General features: G+C 47.5%; 1 protein-coding gene across 4 annotated transcripts in view; it reads right to left on the reverse strand.

Moving 5' to 3' along the window:
* The window catches only part of SEC14L5 (SEC14 like lipid binding 5), a 46,229-nt gene that overhangs the window by 15,792 nt on the left and 21,903 nt on the right, over nucleotides 1-8,534 (reverse strand). The gene's annotated exons all lie outside the window — the stretch shown is intronic.

Genomic DNA, 8,534 nt, shown 5'->3' on the forward strand with positions numbered 1-8,534 from the left:
CAGAGCTCAGATATGGGGAGAAAGAAGCATAACAAGCAGCCAATCAGGTGTGTTGCAATTCTAGTTAAGCTGCTTCTCTTTACCCTGTCTAGTCACTAAATAAGGAAAAGATTGGGACCTGTAAGTGAAAGTAGTGTGGCAAAGATCCATTCCTCTACACCACTAGAGAGGGATGTGAATGAATGGGAGGAAAGATACCAATCCTTTGTTCAGAATTACCTTTTACAGTATATATGTAATTAGCTGTTTCCTGAGCTGAAATCCTGGGCAGCCAATCCAAATCAGCTCTGTGCAGATCTGCTACAAAATTGCGCTTGGAGATGGAGATTTTCATCTAGAGGCGGCAGGATTTCACTGTAAACGGGCGCACGATTCTGGAGTGGTCAGGGGCGCGTTTTATACCGTCACAGTACTACTTGATGGGAACGCCCCAGGGAGGAATTTATGAATGAAGCACTATTATACAACTGATCACATACTATACAATCACATTGTACAATCTCCTACAGGGAATTGCAAGGACCTTCCTGATTTCATTAAGCTGCGTACACACGTGCAATATTTGTGGCTGGAAAGGATATTTCACGATCCTTTCCAACGACTAAGCACTGTACGATGCATGAACGAATGCAACCCGCTGCGCACTCTCCCCTTCACTTCCATCACGACCGTTGGTTGTCCATCGTCTGTGGATCCGCCAGGATGGTCATTCGGACGATGGATGACGGGCGCTGTACACACGCCAGATTCTTGTCGGATATCGGCCCTGAGCCGACGTGTGTACGTAAATTTAGATTTTGTATCCAATCCCCCTTTATCTTTGCAGAACATGAAATGCGACACACAGACAGCGAATAACAATCCGACTGCCCTGCCATCTCCAACTAAAAATAAAAATAAGATTTGTCCCCGTCTGTGTCTCCACAGGACCATGAACTATAAATTCCCGTCCTGACATTACATGGGGACAATGTAGGCCGGCTGGTAATAGCCTGAATCATCTCGGTGGAGGGACGGCGACAGATCGAATAAAAATGTTTTATCAGTAATGTCAATGAAGAGTCCTGTATGAAATATTCAGGGTGAGGGGGTTACGTGGGGACCGGGGGAATGAGGGGAATGTAGTGTTGGGGGTATAGGGGGATTGTAGTTTTGGGGCTATCAAGGTGTTGTAGTGTTGGGGCTATAGGGAAGAGGGTAACATTGGGGCTATGGAGAGACTATAGTTTAGGGGTATGGGGGGCTGTTATCTTAGGGCTATGGGGAAGGAAAGTGTAGTGTTGGGGGTATAGGGGGATAGTAGTTTTGGGGCTATGGAGGAGTTGTAGTGTTGGGGCTATAGGGAAGGGGGTAGCATTGGGGCTATGGAGGGACTGTAGCTTTAGGGCTATGGAGGCGTTGTAGTGTTGGGGCTATAGGGAAAGGAGCAGCATTGGGGCTATGGAAGAACTATAGTTTAGGGGTATGGGGGGCTGTTATGTTAGGGCTGTAGGGAAGGAATGTGTAGTGTGGGGGCTATGGGGGGACAGTAGTGTTGGGTAAAGTATAATATTAGAGCGAGTTGGACTTAGAGTTGGATTTAGGGTTAGAAGGAGGGCTGTGTTAGACCTAAGGGGTGGGATTACTGGCAGGATTGCTGGTAGGTTTAGGACTAGATTTAGGGTTGGTGTTAGGTGTAGGGTGTTAGTGTTAGATTTAGTGTTAGGGTTACAGGGAGGTTTTTTTTTAGGGCTATTGGGTAGAATTACGAGGAAGGTTGGTGGTACAAGAAGGGTTGGGCTCTGGGGGCAGGTTAATGTTACAAGGGGTATTAGGTGAAGTGTTAGAGTTAGGGAAAGGCTTAGTGTTTTAGTAATGGGGTATGACAGTGTCAGTGTTACAGGGGGTTCCATGGGTTGGGGGGCTCTTAGCATAGGGCATTGTGCACCTAGCGCCCTCCACCAAGGCCGACCCCTCCTCCATACACCAAACATGCCCGGGTATATCTGTCCCATAGTACAGCGGAGGGGGGTGACCCCAGAGAATTCCTAGAAATGGAAGTTTGCAGCGTTATAAGATCCGGGGATGGGGGACATGGCGGCACCTCCAGAAGGGGCCCTTCCTCGTGATTTGTGACCTTGAGGATTGGAATATAAGAAGAGCCTGGGGGGGGGGGGGGGTCAGCTGCACGCCTGGAATGTGAGCCCAGCTATGGACGGCCCGCACTGGGCCCTCAGCAGCCCAGACTGGAACTGAGCAGATTAGTGTGGGGGAGGGAAGGATTACGGAGAGATCACTTTAAAAAGCAAAAAAAAAAAAGCTTGAAAGCCACTCAGATAATTCTCTCCCAAAGTCCACTTATGTCAAAGAAGCAGAAGATTATTTTTATCAGCAGAGAATATATATACTCTTTTTTCACAGTAATAGATTTGCAGTCTCTAATGATGTGAAATGCCCATGTTGCCTCCAGTAAATTAAGGAGAGGAGGTGACACCTGACATTGGGAGGATTTGTCATTTTGTCGAAGGTGATGTGGCAGAAAGAAGCAGACAGGTGACTTGTATGGAAATACGTCCGACTGCTTTCCCTAAACCCCGGACACACGATTCCGCCAACATTTGCTTACCCAGGGAAGGTGAAACAGAGCAGAACGCATGCTTCATTGGGAGTGACTCCGCTGTGCCCGCTTCTGTGCTGTGATGGATACCGGCTCTTTTTCCCATACCGGCACAGGCTCTGGAAGTACCATTGGTGTCTAAATGGAGGAATAGGTCCTCCGGCAGTGCATTGGGTGAATGATTCTGCAGGTGCTGTTCATATTCAGAGATATATTTCAGATCTGAGGTGAGCTGCAGTGTTCTGCTGCGGGTTCAACTGCAGTACCAACCTCTCCTATTCAAGTGAATTGGGATGTTTGGGACACTTTAATAACACAGATCGAGGCGCAGTTACCAAAAGCCACATTTGGCCACGCAGCTGCTTTCATATCTGCCATTTGTCTCTTCAGTTGGCAGCAGTCCTGTCACTCGGCGCCACCAAAAAGGGCTCTTGGGGGTCCATTTATAAAGCAGTCAAAACATTCAATGGTGGAGAATCCATCACTTCCATTAAAGTGGAACTAAAGTCCCGCTGTCCCTACCTGCCCTGCAGTCAAGTTGCACATGCACAATCCCGGCTTCCCTGGGGCATGCAAGGACGCATGTGCAAGAGTTACATCATCCCAGCCCGGCAAATCAAAATGGCCAAAAATTGGCATATGGAAAGAAAGAGGGGGGAAGGGAGGCGCCTGCAGTGGATCAGAGAGAGGTAAGTAATAATGGGTTTAGTTCCTCTTTAAAACACATGAAGAATTCTCCACAAGGGAATGTTTGGTGAATGTCAGATTCACTGCTTAAAATCAAAAACTCTTAAAGAATCTATTGTACCCAACAGATATACAGGCTCAGCTCCAAGGCTGGCAATGCACTCTGCCCCTAGCCAAGCGGGTGGCCCCACTCATTTTCAAAAGCATCTGAAAAACAGGTAGCACCAATGCTATCCTCTGCTGACGTGTTTTGCCCTAATGTAAAGTGAAACACGCCTGTATGTTGCCCGAGGGTGAAAAGTGCCAGTATGATGTCTGATGGTGAAACGCGCCACTGTTCTGGTTGTGAGTGAAACGCGCCAGTATGCTGCCAGAGGGAGAAAGGTGCCCATATACTGTCTAATGGTGAAACGCACCAGTGTTCTGCCTGAAAGTGAAACGCGCCAGTGTTCTGCTTGTGAGTGAATTGCGCCAGTAAGCTGTCTGGGGGGCAAAACTCGCCAGCATGCTGCCTAAGGGTGAAACAGGCCAGTAGGCTCCCTGAGGGCAAATGCTCCGAAATGCTGCCTGGGGGAGAAACGTGCCAACAGTGTACAGCATGATAATGTGTCTAGAGAGGAATAAAGTTGTTGAAAAAGTAAGCAGTGGTGGTGCCTTTTTTGGATTGCTAAAAACTTTTGAGAATGAGAGCAAGGCGCACAGATCCTAAGCTCACTCCCATTATCAGACTGCGAACCATAAACGTATTATTTCATTGGGATACAACAGATACTTCTAGAGTCTGTATACGAATCATGGAGTCCAATTGTATTCTGGTTGCAGAAAATCATTTCCAGGACAGGTGGCACCGCTACCCCTGGCACACAAGCAGATGTTTGTGCCAATATTCACATGCGCTGTGATTGGCCACAATCCCCTGATATACAGAACCAATCCCTGAAGGTCACCGAAGGGCCAATCAAATCTTTCTGTGCTCCCAGCTGCAATATGGCAATCTACAGAGAAGCTGCACACAGGAAAGTCAATGCAGCAGCCTCTGGAGACCTTGTGTAAGCAGAAAACACTCGTCCCCGGGGACCGTGCTGGTACAGCTGTCCCAGTGCTGCAGCCATTCACAACACAACGTACGGCAGCAGGATGTGAAAGCCGCGGGCGATGAATATTTCTCAAGAACATTGAGACACCAACATTTGTCTTCTAGAAAAAAAATGAGACGTGACGTTAAAGGTGAACTCCGGGCAAACAGCTGAATACACAATGGGTTATATCTATGGGGGCTACTTCACCTGATTTGTATTTCTGTCCATCCAGTACTGACATTTGCACGGTTCTGGTGCACAGAACCTGACTTTTTTCTGCTGCAGATAAGCAATACAGATGGGTGGCGTAACTGCCATAAATCAGTGATTGGAGGGTAAAGGAGCAGGATGGATGGGTAAAGTGGATTGATGAGTTTTCTGCTCTCTGACTTATCCTGTCTATGATTGGATGGTAAAGGAGAATCATTACTCTGTTCCTTTCTTCTTCCAACCTGAGATTGGACAGTAAGGGAGCAGCAGTAGACGGATGAGTTGTCACTCTGATCTTTTCCTCTTCCAGCCTGTGATTGGACAGTTAAGGAGCAGCAGTGGACTGATGAGTTATTATTCTGCTCTCCGGCTTATCCTGCCTATATTTTGATGAAAAGGGAGAAGCAGCAGACTTCTGAGTGATCACTCTACTCTCTTTTACTTCTTCCAGCTTCTGATTGGATGGTAAAGGAGAAGAAGCACCAGATTGCTGAGTCATCACTCTGCTCACTTCTTCCAGACTGTGACTGAATGATGAAGGAGCAGCGGCAGACTGATTAGTTAGTACTCTGCTCTTTTCTTCTTCCAGCTTGTGATTGGATAGTTAAGGAACAGCAGTGGACTGATGAGTTATTATTCTGATCTCTTTTTTCAGCCAGTGATTGGATGAATTTGGATAAAAGAGTAGAAACTGCTGAATCATCACTCTGCTCGCTTTCTTCTTCCAGTCTGTGATTGGACGGTAAAGGAGCAGAAGCATACAGATAAGTCATCACTCTGCTATCTTCTTCTGTCAGCGCTCAATACATTTCATTAGCTCCAGGTGCTGCTTCTCCCATACCCTGACATCCTTTTATGTAACCAAAGCTTTGCCTGCTACATATCCAGCACTGGAGGGAGCCGGGCTCAGCACTTTCCCCAGGAAAGATGTTTCAGCTTTGCTAAGCTTCCCCAGCTCTGCTACCTGCCCAGGATATTGTGATATAAATACAGATTTTAGAAAACAATAGTTCTGTATTATTCCCGGTCACGTGTTGTGTGTGTGCAGCAGGTGCAGCCATTGTATGACGGGATTTGCAGCCGTCCTCGTATCAATACCATAATGAGCTCTCGTATTCCGGCACAATGTCCCCAGGGACACCGATCACTGAGAATACAAGGTGAGCGTTTACCTGTAAGCCGCACCTGCAGAGCATCTCACGCTCACCTGCATAGACTGCGCAACATTAATACAGAGGTCAGCGAGATGGGAAAATCATCACTGGGCCAATTCCAGAGACAAATAATAAACTGGGAAAAGGACCGGACTGTGATACCGACAAGGTATCGGTGCCGGATTCCAAGTTTAGGATGATGGGAATGTGTTGGGTTGGCAGATTGGTCTTCCTGGAGGATGGTCGTACGACCAGCGGCTCAATGAGTATTGCAGCTGTCCATCCTCTGTCTGCTGGCCAATCACACGTCTCCGTTCCTGCACTTTGTTTATTTTCTCATCTATGAGATATTACCAACCCTCCATTGGTGATTCACAAATACAATCTGATCATTATTGAAAATGTTTCCATTATTCACAGGGACAGGTTACCTGGTCAGTCAGTGGACAATGGCAAGACGGGCACAAAAAGAGATGATGCCACCTGTGTGACATTTTTTTTTGGGGAGTTCCGTGTAAAATAGTTTCATATTTATTGATTGGGATAGAAGATTTCATAGTTTTCTATTAACTGTAAAAATTTTAGTTATGGGGGTTGGGATAAACCATACAACACTGATGGGGGGTGGGCTTGCAACATTAGGTAGGGGATCCTCATCATGGGCACTGTAGGGGTTCAGGCTTGGGAAGGACGGTGGGAATGACTGATATTGGGCACAGCATGGGTACAGAAATGAAAGTAGTAGGGAATTCTGACAATGGGCACAACAGGTGTACAGACCCAGGGGGAACATATCATAGTGGGTTTACAAATCTGGGGACTCCTCGTAGGTATAGTGGGCGCTCCTTATATTGGTCGAAATAGGAGTACAGACCCAAGAGCTCAGTCCAGTGTTGGTTGGATCCCCCATTATGGGCACAGTAGGCATATAGACATGGGACTTCAGTTAAGGGATGATGGAAGCCCATTATATTGGGCTTAGCAGGAGTACAGAACCAGGGACTCAGCAAAAGGATAGTAGGGGCCACTTATAAAGGACAAACAAGGTGTGAATATTTGGTAACCCAGTGCAAGGGGAATGGAAACCAATCATAATGGGCATGGAAGGCTTACAGACATCGGACTTCATGGGGACAGCGGGTGTACAGACTTAGGAACTATGTTCAGGGTTTGTTGGAGCCCCCATAATGGGAACAGTAAGCATTCAGACCTGGGACTTTAGTTTAGGAATGGTGGAAGCCCCACATAATGGGGACAGTAGGTGCAAGACCCAGGAACCCAGCAAATGAATGATGGGGACCACTCATAGTGGGCACAGAAAGTGTTTGGACTTGGGAACCCAGTACAAGGGTGGTGAGAACCAATCATTATGGGCACAGCAGGTTTTCAAACCTGGGGACTGATGATAGCTATAGTGGGAGCCCCTCATATTGGTCCCAGCAGGTGGACAGACCCAGGACCACAGTTCAAGGTTTGTGGAAGTCCCCTTAATGGGCACAGAAGGCTTACAGACCTCATACTTAAGTTTAGGGATGGTGGAAGCCCCACATAATGGGGACAGTAGGTGCAAGACCCAGGAACTCAGCAAACGAATGATGGGGACCACTCCTAGAGGGCACACAAGGTGTACAGACGCAGGAGCTCAGTTCAGGGATTGTTGGAGCCCCCATAATGGGCACACTAGGCATACAGACCTGGGACTTCAGTTTAGGGATGGTGGAAGCCCCTCATAATGGGCACAGCAGGTGTACACACCCGGAGATTCAGGAATAGCACGAACACCTCATATTGGACACATTAGGGACCTATCCGGAAACTTAGCTTGGGGATCTCACCAAGGTCCTCACGAGATGATTTACCTCTTAAGCATCCACAAAATTCCAATTTTTGTGTGTTTTTTCCCCCTGATCAGTCCCAGTCTGATTCTCGCCCACTCGCCCTCCCAGGGTCATTACTGAACATTTACAAACCCAAAGTCGTCTCCAATCCGGAGGTTTGTGTTTTGTCTAGCGATCTCCTTTATCACCTGATCTCCCGGAGGGCTAAACGATACCGCCAGCTATATAAGGAACAATACGTAAGCACGGCTGTGAATGAATGGGGCCGTCTTTAAAATTTAAACATTGTTGAGAATCTCAGGTATCTTCATCAGGATCGAGACGTCCGGCCTCGGAGGAGGACAAGGGATCGGCATTACAGTGCACCGCCAGATGCAGATTGGATTCTGGCCAGTCATGACAAGCATACAAATTCCTCGGAGAGATAACAGATCTCACCTGACACCTGGGGCCAGGACTGCGACTGCCAGTGCAAAGCCGGCTATGGCCGCAGATCTTCCATGCTTACTGAATGTTTACAATTCAAGTGAAACGGGCCTCTCCAAGCATAAAGAATAAAAGAAAAAGACACATAAACCAAACTTTCTATATGAGATAATCAGACACACACCAAGGTGTAACTATCCCAAAAATCTAAATCCATGCACAAATCTAAATCCTATGGGGGAAGGGTTACTTCACCCAGGAAAATCCAGCATCAGGGTCCCTGGGCATTGCCATACCTGGAGGATCCACTGATATAGGGCCACAAATATCCATGTTGGCCAGTGTCCAACAGCACCCAAGGACTTCACAGGCACCTAAAATCATAACAATGCCCCCACAGGCACTCCAGATCATAACACTGCCCTCACAGGCACCCCAGATCATAACACTGCCCCCACAGCCACCCCAGATCATAACACTGCCTCTACAGGCACCTCTGATTATAACACTGCCCCTACAGGCACCCAAGAGCATAACAATGCCC

Source organism: Pyxicephalus adspersus, chromosome 7 (genome assembly GCF_032062135.1).
Source record: "Pyxicephalus adspersus chromosome 7, UCB_Pads_2.0, whole genome shotgun sequence".
Classification (NCBI taxonomy): domain Eukaryota; kingdom Metazoa; phylum Chordata; class Amphibia; order Anura; family Pyxicephalidae; genus Pyxicephalus; species Pyxicephalus adspersus.